Here is a 14,424-nt window from a genome sequence, read left to right on the forward strand (position 1 = left end):
TTCTGTGGTACTAAATAGTCCTTGGTGGTTCTTTGCATCTGGCTGTTGCATGGTTGATTTCCTTGGGATGTGAGACAGTTGAATGGTTGGGGCAGATTGAGGCTTCTGGGAGAGGAAGCACCCTCAGAACAGTGCAAGGAGGCGTGTCACTGTGCAAGGAGGCGTGTCACTGCAAGTCAGTGTCCCTCCTGGTACCAGACACAGCTGGGAGAGTCTTCTGTTCTTCACCCCAAAGACTGCATTTGAAGCCAGCACTCTGAGAGCACACTGGTGGATATGCTGGCAGGCGTGTGTAATTACGGGCCTGGCCTAGGTAATGAGGCCCTGTGTTAGAACACCAACCAACATACTGAACCTGACCTTCTCAGTGCTTACTCAGCCTCACCTGCCCTGATTGGCTTTCCTAGGTCTTTTGGGTGCAGATGTAACTTGGTGTTTCACTTTTGTGTCACTATGATATATAGTGCCTGGCAGGAACAACTTAACGGAGGAGATTTGTATTGGATCACAGTTTTAGAGGGTTTCAGCTCATCATGACAGGGCAGGTTTGGTAGAGCAGCTCACCTCATGGTGGTGGGAGAATGTGGCACAGAAATGGTTCACACCATGGCAGATTGAGTGCAGAGCAGGGAGGAACCAGGGGCCAGTTATAGTTTTCAAAGGCCCATCCCTAGTGAACTACTTCCTCCAGCCAAGCCCCGCTGTCCAAAGGTTCTACAGACTCTCAAAATAATGCCACTATATGGGGACTAGGAGGTATTCAGGTACTCATGGGCTATGCGGGCTATTTTACAGTCCCACCACCAGTCCCACAAAAGCCAATTTTTGTCCCCTCAGCCTTCAAAGCAAACTGGTCTCATGGGAATGTGGCCAGTCTGATAGGCTAGAAAGGATCTAGCAGCATTTTGTGGGTAGCATGTCCACTTTGAGCTCCTCTCCCTTGCCCTTCATGGGCCTCGCCTGTGAGGAGATATGGGAGTGGTGCTCTGATTGGACCTGCCTCATGAGGGCCCTGCCCTTGGCCCCTTCTTCCAGTACTATGCCCCTCTCAACACACATTGCAATATGACAGAAAGTCTCAGAGTCTCTTGGGTTTGGCCATCATGTTCCCTTGGTGTTCATGACAGTTGGCTGGTGATGCATGGAACAGTGGTCCAAAGATTCTCCAATGTCCACATCTTTTCCTAGAACAAGCACCACTCTTTGTGCCTTCCTTCAATGTAGATCGACCCTTCTGTCTTCTACACTGCCCTAGAGGCTCTGATGCTTTTTTCAGACTTTCTTTTTTTTAAAAAATTTTTAAAATTTTTATTAGCATTTTCCATGATTATAAAAAAAATCCCATGGTAATTCCCTCCCTCCCCACCCCCCACACTTTTCCCTTTGAAATTCCATTCAAACTTTCATTATAAAAATTAATCATTTAATTTGAGGTCCCAGGCTGGGGGTGTGGCTAGGCGGTAGAGCTCCTGCCTAGAATCCACAGTGAGGGGCTAGGTAGGGATATGGCTCAGGGGTAGAGCACCAATATAGAACCCACAGTTAGGGTTGGGGGTGTGGCTTGGTGATAGAGTACCTAACATGTTTAAATCCCTGAATTCCTTCCCCTGTACTGCAAAAAAAGTTTTAAAATAGTCTTGGGTTGGAGAGATGGATGGCTTTGCAGTTAAGGTACTTGCCTGCAAAGCCAAAGGACCCCGGTTTAATTTCCCAGGACTCATGTAAGCTTGATGCACAAAGTGGCAGGCACATGCATCTGGAGTTTGCAGCAGCTGAAGGCCCTATCACACCAATTCTATCTGCCTCTTTCTCTCTTTCTCAAATAAAATCAATTTTAAAAATGTTTTTAAAAATAGTCTTATGGAGACATATCCTCTCCACTGTCATCTGCAGAGCCATTTCACTGAGTTGGAGATCTTTATATAGCTGATGGTTTTCTAACTAGCACCTTGTGCTGTGTTGTAGTTTGTTGTCTGAGTTACATCAGGCTCCCTGGGGCTCTTTCACACTAAGCTGCATTCCCAGTTCTTACTGGTTCTTGGGGAGCTCACTGGCCATTTATTTTATGGGCTATGGTGTCTAGGGACATGGCTCTCTGGCTGGAAACAGCCTACAAACAGCCAACGCCTTGTGGATGGTTTTGCAAAGCATCTTTGCTCGGCCACAGGAGAGACCTCCATCTCCCAGAAATGGGGCCAGAGCTTCTTTCATTGGTCCCCTGTGGGTTGGTCTTGGGATTTGTCACACCTGCGCGCAAGAGCTTGGTGACTGCGTCATGTTCGCAGTGTCATAGGATGCACAGATCACTCAGGATGAAGTGTGTGTGAGCTTACACTTGCATGCTTGTGAAGTGAGTTGCTCATTGTTCTGTGTCTCTGTGGCATCCTCCTGTTGATCCCAACATCCCTGTTTTCCCAAGGCTATGGCCCCATCTTCTTCACAGCTCCCGTGAGCCTCCTGCTGTCCTGCATGGCTGTTCTGTGATCCTTGTTCTAGAAGGGGTGCTGCTACTGGCCCAGCCTCATGGAGAAAGGACCTGCTCTTTCTAGCCCTACCATTCCTGCCTTTCCAGCGCCCCTGAGCCTCACTCCTGTATCTGGCCCCAACTTAACCCTCATCCACTCTCTCCTGGACCTTCAATCCAGCTTCCTCCTGGCCTCCCAGTCTCCATTGTCCCCAACCTATTTCCTATCCTGTTATGGCCTTCTAATACCAGGGCTGATGCTGATCCCACTCCTCCCCCTCCTCCTGTCACCCACAGAACACAATCCCAGTGCCTCAGCCTGAAATGCGAGGCTCATGGTTGCATGTGTCAAAATGACATCAAGATAAGTGGGACCTCACATGCTGCTCTGATCTCCCCATTGTCCAACCCTTCATCACCTCCTGCATGGCCCTCTGTGGCCAGGGTTCTGGTCTCAAGTTATCCTCACCGTCTCCTTCTGGACCCTTTCCAGACTGGTGGCTTCAGGTCTCTAGTGAGGGAGCTGAGGAGGGGGACTGCCTTCATTCTCTACCTTGCCTTTGGGTGCCCATCTCTGTTCTGTGACAGTGAAGAAGTTGCTACTTTAAGATTTTTGTGAGACTCTATAGGCCCATGATGTGGCTCCTGGACATTGCTCCCAAGGTAGTCTGTGGTTGGGCAGTTCTTGGGCCTCTGTCAGCCTCTCCCGCTCCTGCTTGAATCCACCTCTGTTTAGCACAATATGACAGTGTCAGTACAAAGGGAAATAATCCTATAATCATGGAGACAAGTCTCTAACAAGCTTTTATGCGCCAAGTATTTTCCTGTATCTCACATTATAATCCTGAGGATGTCAGAAAGGAGCCTCCCACCCAGTGACTTAAAAATGTGAGGCTCAGGACTGTGTAAAATGGCACAGTAAGAAGCTGGATGTGGTAATACACACCTGGAATTCCAGCATTTGGGTGGTAGAAGCTGGACGATCAGGAGTTCTAGGCCAGCCTCTGCTATGTAGTGAATTTGAAGCCACCCTGGGCTATGTGTCAAAACCAGTGGGACTGAAGAAGTGGCTCGGTGGGTAAAGTGCTTGACTCATAGCATGAGGACTTGAGTTCAATCCCCGTTACCTATGTAATGCCAGAAGTGCTGATGTGTGCATCACCTCAGCACTGGGGAGGTGGAGACTGGAGGATCCTCTAGAGCTCACTGGCCAGCCAGTCTAACCTAATCGGTTTCAGGCCAGTGAAGACCTTGTCTCAAAAAGAGATGGCATACCTGAGGAACAATGCCGGAAGTTGTCCTCTGGCCTCTGTTTACACACATGTACATATACACACACCATACATAACATCTTTATCCATACATATACAAACATGTATACTCCTCCCCACAGAAAATAAAACAAAGCTTGTTCGGTATGTTTATGTATTGAGTACAAATCTTCATTTCTACAGAATTTTCCCAATTTTCCACTCCCCCCACCCAACAGCCCCTCTCAGACTCCCAGTCACTGTGCTTTTGTTGGGAACCATTTGCTGTGTCTAATACAGTAGAGTTGCAGTTCTATGTGCTGCCCGCAGGTGGTGATGGTTCCTCTGAGGCAGGTCTTGGTCCCTCTTGTCACACAGGTGTGCTGTGGAGGGAGGCTTGGTCATTCCAGCTGGGCAGGTCCAAGGAAGGCTGTGTGTCCAGGAGCTGCTGTCTTTCAGAGTTGCTGGGTACAGATGTTTTCATCTGGGAACTGAAATCAGGGAAGTCCTTCCACATTGATGCCTGAGGACAGGATGGAAGGTGGAGCAGGGGACACAAAATCTCTTCCCCCCCCTCAGCCAGCTTGGATTTGACTCTAGGAACCCATCTGTGGTCAACCCAGGGTACCCGTGAAGTCCCAACCCTGTCACTCACAGGCTTGTCTGTAGGCAGCTCCTTGTTTCTGAGCCAGTTCGTTGGTTCCTCCTTCAAGGATCTGATTCCTCCAGGCAGTGTCCAGCGTTCAGGACAGACAGAAAAGAGAAAAGGGTGTCACAAAGGTCTCTGCCCACTCCTGGACTGTGGCCAGCCTCCTGCCTCTGGTCTGTTTGACCTATGGTGTCTCCAGGTCCTGCCCAAGCCTGGGGATCTCACAGAACCAGTGCAGAAGACTTGGAAGCTGCAGGAAAGGATCCCACTCACAGCAGAGGGGAAGGTGACAAGTGCAGTGGGGGCACCCATGAGAACTGTGGAGGACAAGGAGGAAGAGGGGTAAAAAGAAAGGATGGAATAGAGCAAGGAGGAGAGAGGATGGAAGTAAGGGGATGCAAGAAACAGAAAAGGGGCCATGCAGAGGGGGTGAGCACTCTGCTGGAGACCCGGAGAGAGAAGAGAGGCAGAGAGGGTGCAGAGGACAAGAAAAGCAGACAAGTGGGGAGAGATGGGCAGAGAAAGGGAGGAAGGGGCCAGACTTGGTGGCACACGCCTTTAGTCCCAGCCCTCGGGAGGCAGAGGTAGGAGGATCACATTGAGTTCAAGGCCACCCTGCGACTACATAGTGAATTCCAAGTCAGCCTGGGCTAAAGCAAGACACTACCTTGAACACCCCCCCCCCCAAAAAAAGAAGTAGCATTGAGATGTTCAGGCCTTGACAAGCACATGTAGCACTAGGGAATATAAGAATAAAGCATGAGTTTGCCAGGTGTGGTGGCGTACACCTTTAATCCCAGCACTTAGGAGGCAGAAGTAGGAGGATCACAGTGAGTTTGAGGCCAGCCTGGGACTACATGGTGAATTCCAGGTCAGCCTGGGTTAGAGTGAGACCTTACTTTGAAAAACAAGAACACCCAAACAAGCAAAGGATTGAGTTAGAAGAGGAGGAGAGGGTGAGGAAACAAAGTGAAGGAGACAGAATGGGAAGTGGAGGCAGGAGGAAAAGAAGCAGGAAGAGGATGAGGTCAGGTAGAGGGAAGACTGCAATGGGCAACAAGAGCAGGGACACGAAGCAGGAAAAAGAGGACAAGGAAAGCATGAGAGGATGGGTAGAAGGAAGAGGAGGAAGAAAATGGAGGTGGCAGGATGAGTAGAAAGAGGAAGAACCATTGGATGAGGAGGAAAGAGGAGAAGAGGCAGCAATAGATGGAGGGGAAGAAGCAGTGAAAAGCATAAAATGGAAGGAATGTTAGATGAAGAGGAAGAGCTATGAGCAGGGAGGACGGAAAGGAGGAAGAGGAAAAGGGGGGAGGTGGATGAGGAGAAAGATGGATGAAGAAGGAAGAGAAGGAGGAGAAATGATATAGGAGATGGAGGAAAAGGAGGGCATGGGGAGTTGAGAATGTGGAAGAGCAGAAGGAGGGGAAGAACAAGGAGAAGGAGGAGGGAAAGGGAAGAGACGGGGTGGAGGGGGAGGAAATGGAAGAAGAGGAGGAGGAAGAAGCAGAGAAGAAGGAAGAGAAACAGGAGAGAGGATTAGGAGGAGGGAGAGAAAAGAAAAAATTAAAGCTGGGCATGGTGGTGCACGCATTTGATCCCAGCACAGGGATAGGAAGATCACTGTTAGTTTGAGGCCAGCCTGAGACAACAATAAATTCCAGGTCAGCCTGGGCAAGAGTGAGACCCTATCTTGAAACCCTTGCCCCCCCCCCCCAAAAAAAAAGAAGAAAAGGAAACATTAAGAGATGGCAAAGGGGCTGGAAACATGGCAGTTAAATGTGCTTTTGGCAGTAGCATGAGGGGCCTGGGTGCCTGAGACTGACTTCAAATCTCCAGATCTCACATAAACAGCTAAGTGTGGCAACACATGCATGTGACTCAGTCCCACAAAGGGGAACAGAGGCTAGGGAATCACCTGGCTCTAGGAAAAACAGCAAGCTCCAGTCTAAGTAACAGACTCTGGCCTGGGCTGGAGAGATGGTTGAGCAGTTAAGGCATTTGCCTGCAAAGCCTAATGACCTGGATTGGATCCCTCAGGACCTACTTAAAGCCAGATGCACAATGTGGTACATGGATCTGGAGTTCATTTGCAGTGGCTGGAGGCCCTGGTGAACCCATTCTCTGTCTCTCTCCTCTCTGTCTCCCTCTGCTTGCAAATAACTAAATATATATATATATAAAGGAGAAATTAGCTGGGTGTAATGGCCACATGTCTTTAATCCCAGCACTCAGGAGGAAATTGAGATAGGAGGATCACTGAGTTCAAGGCCAGCCTGAGACTAATTTGAGGTCAGCCTGGGTTAGAGCAGGACCCTACCTTGAGAAACAGAAAACAACAAAAACCAAACAAAAAAAGAAAGGAAAGAAAGAAACTGAATCACATTTTTCCCCTAAAGAGATTCTGGCTCAAAATGAGAATGGGCAGAGGAGAGATGGAGCAGACACCTGATGTTCAGCTCAGGCCTCCGCAGGCAGGCACCCCACTGCTATAGGCGAGCACATGGGGTGCGGCAAGGGCACATGCATGTGAATATCACACACACACAAGCACAAAGCAAAAACCAAAAGAGAGGCTGGAGAGATGGCTTAGCGGTCAAGGCGCTTGCCTGTGAAGCGTAACAACCCCGGTTTGATCCCCCAGAATCCATATGAGCCAGAGGCACAAGGTGGTGCATGCCTCTGGAGTTCGTTTGCAATGGTAGAAGTCCTGGCATGCTCATTCTCTTGCTGTCACTCTCAGTAAATAAGTAAAAATAAAATTAAAAAAAAAAAGAGATGGCAGAGAAGAGGACGATGAGGGGATGAAGAGGAGGAAAGGAAGAGAAAGACGAGGTGAAGGGGAAGATTGGAGGATGTAGAGAAGCAGGAGGGACAAACAGGAGAAAAGGAAGGGGAGAAAGGGAGCAAGAAAAGTGAAGAGGACAGGGAAGAGGAGAAAGAATACAGGCAGAGTAGGACTAAGGGAGAGTAAGAAATGAGGAGGATGAAGAGGAAAAAAGGATAATGAGGGATGAGAAAGCAGTAGAAAGAAGGAAAAAACTAATGAGAGAGAAGGGCAAAGGAGGTGGAGAAACAGGAAGAAAATGAGAGGAGGATGAAGATGAGGGAAGGAGGAGGAAGAAGAAGAGAAGAAACTAGGAGGATGAAGAGAAGAGGGAGAGTAGAGGAGAAAGAGGAGCTTGGGGAAGAGGTGAGGAGGACAAGGACAGGAAAGTGAATGAGGGGGAAGAGGTGGAATAGTCGGAATAGGGAGGATGAAGAAGAGGTGACGGGAGGGTAAGGAATAGGGGGATGAAGTGGAAAGGGGATGAAGTAAATGAGAGAACAAAGGGGGAAGGAAAAAGAAGTAGTAGTAGCATTTGGAAGAGGAATAGGTTAGAGGAGAGGGAGTAGAAGAAAGATTAAAAGGAGATGAAAGGAGGAATAGAGGATGAGATAGAATGAGAAGAGGAGGAGGAAGATGGAAAGTTAGGGGGAGTATGAGGAGGAACAGCAGCAGCAGGAAGAACAGGAGGAGATGGCAGAGGAGGAAGGATGAAGTAGTTGAGTACAGACAGAGGAAAATGGAGGATAAAGAGGTAGAGAAGGAGGAAGAGGAATATCATAATGGAAGGAATAAATGGAGAGATTGAAAGAGTGGAGTAAGAAAAGGAGGATGATGTAGAGGAGGAAAGAAGGCATGAGGACTAGGAATGAGGGTGGGAAGGAGGAGTGGAAGTTGAGGAAGGAGACAGAGGAGGAATAGAAAGGTGAAGAGAACATCAAGAGAAGGATGAAGAAGTGGCAGAATGCAAGAAAGGAACAGTGAGGGGAGGAAGTGGGAGGACAAATGGTAAGTGGAAGTGGTAGAGATGAAACAGAGGAGGGAGAACAAAGGTTGAGGAGGAGATGAGGAGTAAGAGGAGGAGAGAGGAAGAGGTGGATGAGATGGAGAAAGGAAATAGAAGGAGGAACTGTATGGGGAGAAGGAAGTCTAAGAGAAGGAGATGGGGGATGATATGGAGGAGAGCAGGAGGGGCAAAGGAACTGGAAGGGAAGAGAGAAGCAAGGACTAGTAGGAGAAGGACAGAAGCAGAGAAGAAGGGGCGGGGAGAGAAGTAGATAGAATGAGGAGTGAGAATGGGGGAATGGAGGGGCTGGGAAGATGGTGCTGCTGGCAAAGCCTAACGACCTGGGTTCAGTTCCCCAGGACCCATGTAAAGCCAGATGCACAAAGTGGCACATGCATCTGGAGCTTGTTTTCAGTGGCTAGAAACCCTGGTGTTCCCATTCTTCCTCTCTCCCTTATTCCCTCCCTCTCCCTCCCTCCCTCTCTTGCCCTCCTTGCAAATAAATGAAAATATTTTTTAAAAGAATGGGGAAGGGAGGAGTAGAAATTGAGAAGAAGAGCAGAAATGAGAGGAAGAACAGTGGTGAATGAGGGAGATTGAACAGAAGGGGAAGAAGATGAGGATGGCAAATTAGAAGGAAGAGGAGGGAGAATTTAAAGAAGAGGAATAGGAGAAAAAGGAAGAAAAGGAAGAGATGAAGGAAGAGGTGCATCAGTAGAAGGAACAAGAGGGAAATGAAATGGAAGAGGAAGAAAATGAGACAAAAGAGGTAAGAAAAAAATGGAAGAGCTGGAGCAATTAATGTGCTTGTCTGCAAAGCCTAAGGAACCAGGTGTGATTCCCAGTACCCACATCAACCAGATGCACAAAGTAGTGTACACTTCTGGAGTTCACTTGCAGTGGCTAGAGACCCTGGCACATGCATATTTTCTCTCTCTCTCTTTCTTTCTCCCACTTCTGTCTCTCTTTAATAAAACTTTAAAAATATACTTTTTAAATGCAAGAGATAAAAGTGGGAAAAAGATGAAGGAGCAAATGGAGGGGGTAAGGAAATCATGGAAAAGATGAAAGATGGGATGGAGAGATAGTGGATTAGGAGGGGATGGAAGAGAGGAAGAAGGAAGAAGAGGAGGAGAAGTTAGAAGAGAGGGAGGACATAGAAGAAAAGGAGTAAGGATATATGGAGCTGGTATCTAGGAGTAGGAAGAGATGAAGAATGAGTAGATTGAATAGAATAAATGGAGGGGAAAGAAGGAATGGGAGGAAGAAAAAGTGGAATAGTAGATTTAGAAAAGGATGGTATTGAGAAAGAAGAGGTGAAGCAGATGGAGGAAGAGGTGCTGAGGAGATGGCAGAACAGAGGAAGGTGGAGCAGGACATGGAAGAGGAGATAAAGAGATGGAAGGGAGGAGATAGAGGAGGAAAGGAAAATGTTGGAGGATACAGAGGAGGAGGAGATGGAGGAGGGCATGAAAAAGGTGGTGGAGATAGAAGAGATGAAGTAGGAGGAGGTAGAGTAGCAGAATGAGATGGAGGAGGAGATGAAGTGGGAGAAGACAGAGAATGAGGAAGAAGACATGATAAAAAAAAAAAGGAGCAGCAAGAAAAGACAAAGGAGGAAATGGAGGAATTGAAGGAGATGGAAGAGAAAGGTGGGCAAAGAGACAAAGGAGGATGACCTGGAAGAGGAGATGAAGGAAGGGTAGGAGATGATAGGTGCAGCAGGTGAAGAGTAGGAAGAAGGTATGTACAAGAGGAGGACAAGGGGAAGACAGAGGAGGAGGATATGGATGAGGAGGACATAAAAGAGGAAGAGATGGGGAAGGAAGCAATAGAGAGCACAATATGGAGGAGATAAAAGTGTAACAGGAGGAAGAGATGCAGGATAAACAGTAGGAAGAAGAGACAGGTGAAGATGAGAAGGTGGAGATGGAGGAGAAAATGGAAAAAAGAGATAAACCAGGAGAGAGAAGAGTTGGAGGAGGAGAGAAAATAAGGGAAAGAGGCTTGGCATGATAGTACACACCTTTAATCCCAGCACTCAGGAGGCAGAGGTAGGTGGATCACAGTGAGTTCTAGGACAGCCTGGGACTACAGAGTGAGTTTCAGATCAGCCTGGACAAGAGTGAGAACCTACCTCAAACAAAACAAAACAAGGGCTGAAGAGATGGCTTAGTGGTTAAAGATACTTGCTTGTGAAGCCTAAGGACCTAGGTTCCATTCCCTATTACCCATGTAAGCCAGATGTATAAGGTGGCTCATGTGTCTGGAGGTTGTCTGCAGTGGATAGAGGCCCTGGTGAGCCCATTCTCATTCTCTCTCTGTCTCTCTCAAATAAATAGATACATTTTTTTTGTTGTCTTTTTCAAGGTCTCACTCTAGCCCAGGCTGACCTGGAATTCACTATGTAGTTTCAGGGTGGCCTCAAACTCATGGGGATCCTCCTACCCCTGCCTCTTGAGTGCTGGGATTAAAGGTGTGCACCACCACGCCTGGCTAAATAAATAGATAAAATATTTGAAAAGAAGAAGATAGCTGGGCATGGTACCGCACGCCTTTAATCCCAGCACTTGGGAGTCAGAGGCAGAGGATCACCATGAGTTCAAGGCCAGCCTGAGACTGCATAGTAAAACCCTATCTCCAAAAACAACAAAAAGAGAGAGAGAGAGAAAGAGAAAGAGTTGGAGTACTTGGAGAAGGAGATTGAGGAGTTGGAGGAGGATAGGAGAGGGATGAGATAGAGGAGAAGAAGATGGAGGAGATGAGTGAGGAAGGGATAAAGGATGAAATGAAGGAAGTAATGGAGAAGACATGAAAAAGGAGGTGCAGGAAAGAGAAGGTGGAGATGAAGGAGCAGGATGAGATGGATGAGGAAGAGTAGAAAGAAGAGGAAGAGGCTAAGGATGAGAAGATAAAAGAGATAAAGTAGGTGGAGGAAATGGAAAAAAAGTAGTAGGAAGAGATGGGGGAGGAGATGGAAGAAGAGAAGATACAGAAGATGGAGAAGGCAGTTGGAGGAGGAGCAGATGATGGAGGAGGAGCTGGAAGAGGAGAATAAGATTAAAAAAAAAAAGATGAAATGGGAGTTGAGCATGGTGTCACATGCCCTTAATCCCAGCTCTGGGAGGCAGAGGCAGGAGTATCACTATAAGTTGAAGGCCAGCCTGAGACTACATACTGAATTCCAAGTCAGCCTGGGCTAGAGCAATACCCTACCTCAAAAAAAAAAAAAAAAAATGAAATGGAGGAGGAGATGGGGGAAGAGCAGTTGGAGAAGGAGATGATGAAGGAGGAAGAGATGTAGGAGGAGAAGATAGAGCAGAGGAAGAGATGGAGGAGGAACAGATGGAGGAGCAGATGATGGAGTAGGAGATAGAAGAGGAGAATAAGAAAAGATGGAAATGGAGAAGGCAATGGAGGATGTGAAGATGGTGGAGTAATAGATGGAGGAAAAGCAGATGGAGGAGGAGATGATGGAGGAAGAGTTGGATGTAGTAAGAACAGATGTTGGAGTAGATGGGTGAGGAGATGGAGAAGTAATAGATTGAAAGGAAGGAGGGAGAAGGAGATGAAGGAGGAGGAGGAGGAACAGGAGATTGAGTAGCAGGAAGAGATGAAGGAGGAGCAGATGATGGGGGAGGATATGGACTAGTAGTAGGAGGTGGAGGATCAAACAGAAAGGAAGACACTAAGGAACATGGAAATGGGGTGAGAGGAAATGATGAGGAAGTATATGGAGTAGTAGGAGCAGATATTGGAGGTGATAGGGAGGAGCAGATGGAGTTGATGAAGCAGTTGGAGGAGGAGATGAATGAGCATGAGTATATGGAGTAGTAGCTGCAGATGTTAGAGGAAATGGAGGAAGAGCAGATAAAGGCAGAGCAGAAGCAAGAGATGGATAAAAGCATTCAGAAAAGGGACAATGAAAAAGGAGATAGAGAAAGAGCAGATGGAAAAGGACAAGTAGATCTAGGAGGAGGATATTGAGGAGGATGAGATTGAGGAGAAGACATAGGGAGATGAAGGAGAAGGAGATGGAAGCAGGAGGTGGAGGAGGAGATGGGGGAGCAGGTGAAGGAGAAGTAGATGAAGGAGGAGCAGATGTCATTGGAGGAAGAATAGATGAAGAAGGAGGAGATGGAGTAGATAGAGGAGGAGGAAATGGAGGAGAAATTTAAGGAGATAGATGGAGGAGGCATAGTACATGAAGGAGGAGCTGGAGAGGAGCAGATGAATTGGTAGAGGGGTTGGAGGAGTCATACATGAGGAAGGTGGACATGGAAGAGGAGATGAAGGATGAAAATGAGAAGGAGTTAGAGGCCAGGTGTGGTGGCACACATCTTTAATCCCAGCATTTGGGAGGCAGAGGTAGGAGGATTGCTATTAGTTCGAGGCCACTTTGAGACTACTTAGTGAATTCCAGGTCAGCCTGGGCTAGGGTGAAACCCTACCTTGAAAACCCATAAAAGAAAAATGAAAAAAGAGATAGAGAGAGAAGGAGTTAATGGAGGAGAAGGTGATGGAGTAGTAGGAACAAATAGAGGAGAAGGAACAAGAGGAGGAGAAAATAGAGGAACAATAGAGGAAGAACAGATGGAAGAGGAGCAGAAGTAGGAGATGGAGAAGGAGCAGGAGGAAGAGGATGGAGTGTGGAGAAGAAGAAGATGGAGGAGGTGGTGGAGGATGAGATTGGAATACATAAAGGAGGAGGAAATGGATGAGAAGCAGATGGAGTTGATGGAGGAATTGGAGGAGTAGCTGAAGGAGAACATTGAGGAGGGAATTGCAGAGAAGCAGACAGAAGAGGAGGAGATGTAGTAGGGGTGGAGGAGGTGGGGTAGGAGGATGAGATGGAGCTACAGGAGGAGATGGAGTAGTAGGAACAGATGAAAGAGGAGGAGATGGAGGAAGAGCAGTTGGAGGGAGAAACAGATAGAGGAGGAGATGGAAGAGAAGCAGGTGGAGTAGGAGGATGAGTAGTAGATGAAAAAGGAGATGGAGGAGGAGGTGGAGGAGGAGAAGGTAGCAGAGGAGATAGAGTCATAGGAACACATGAATGAGGAGGAGATGGAGGAATAGATAGAGGAGGAGAAAATTGAGGAGATGGAAGAGAAGCAGATGGAGTTAGTGGAAGAATGGTAGATGAAGAAGGAGGAGTTGGAGGAGTAACACATGGAGGAGATAGAGGAAGAGGAGAAAGGAGAGAAGATGTAAGCAGAGAAGGTGGAGGAGGAGATGAGGCAGAGGAGGTACAGAGGGAGGAGTAGATGGAGATGCAGATGGAGGAAGATTAAGTAAAGTAGAAGTAGCAGGTGAAGGAGTGAGGAGGAGGAAGAGGCCAGCCTGGGGAGAAGGCAGGGGAGATAATAAAGCCTGAGTAAGAAGGGATGGGAAGGAAGTTTAGTGTGTGAGGATCTCTGTGCCTGGAGGAGCACACATGACCCCATCATGGGGGCAGAGGTGGGAACAGAGCAATGGGTGTCCTTGTGTAACAAGAATGACAGAGGCAGAGGGAGTTGCAGGAGGGACAGACAGCAAGAGGAAGATGGTCATAGGGGATACAGGCCAGCCAGTTAAGACCCTCCCTTTTCCCTTCTGAGCCACATCTGGGGGTGACCCCTGCCCTAGGTCTGCACCGTGTAGGCCTGCAGATGGGTGGAGGGAAGAAAGACCCAGTAAACACTGAAGCCCTAGGCACAGAGGCGCACTCCAGGGACTGTTCTTGAGTGCTCTCCCTCGTCCTCTGGCTCTCACCCAGCCCTCACTCCTCCATGATGGCATGGCTATTCTCAGCCACATTCCTTTCCAGTGAAAGATCAGATTGGAGCCTAAGTCCTTTGCCCTTGCCACCTGTCCTGCACCTGAGGCCAAGCTGACCAGTCCCATTCTGGACTGGGTTCCTGAGGACACACATACACTTTCTGTCAGGGAAGAGGAGGGGGATAGGTCCAAAGAGAGCCAAGAAGAGACATAGGTTGGGCTGCCTTGCATAGAGCTGGCACTTAATTAGTGCCCTTCCCTTTCCTGGGGGGAGGAAAGGGAAGTGTCAAGGAAGGAAAAGGAGAAAGTGTATATGTGAGGAAGGCAGGAAGGGCTTATCCTGACCTTGGCACACAGCTAATGCTCAATAAATGCACAGAATTGAGGGTGGCAGAGATCCTGCATCAGTGGAGACTAGAGAACAAGAGGAGAATACAACGCCACTGCTTGGCATGCGCTCATGAAGTG

The sequence above is a fragment of the Jaculus jaculus genome, chromosome 14 (genome assembly GCF_020740685.1).
Source record: "Jaculus jaculus isolate mJacJac1 chromosome 14, mJacJac1.mat.Y.cur, whole genome shotgun sequence".
Classification (NCBI taxonomy): Eukaryota; Metazoa; Chordata; class Mammalia; order Rodentia; family Dipodidae; genus Jaculus; species Jaculus jaculus.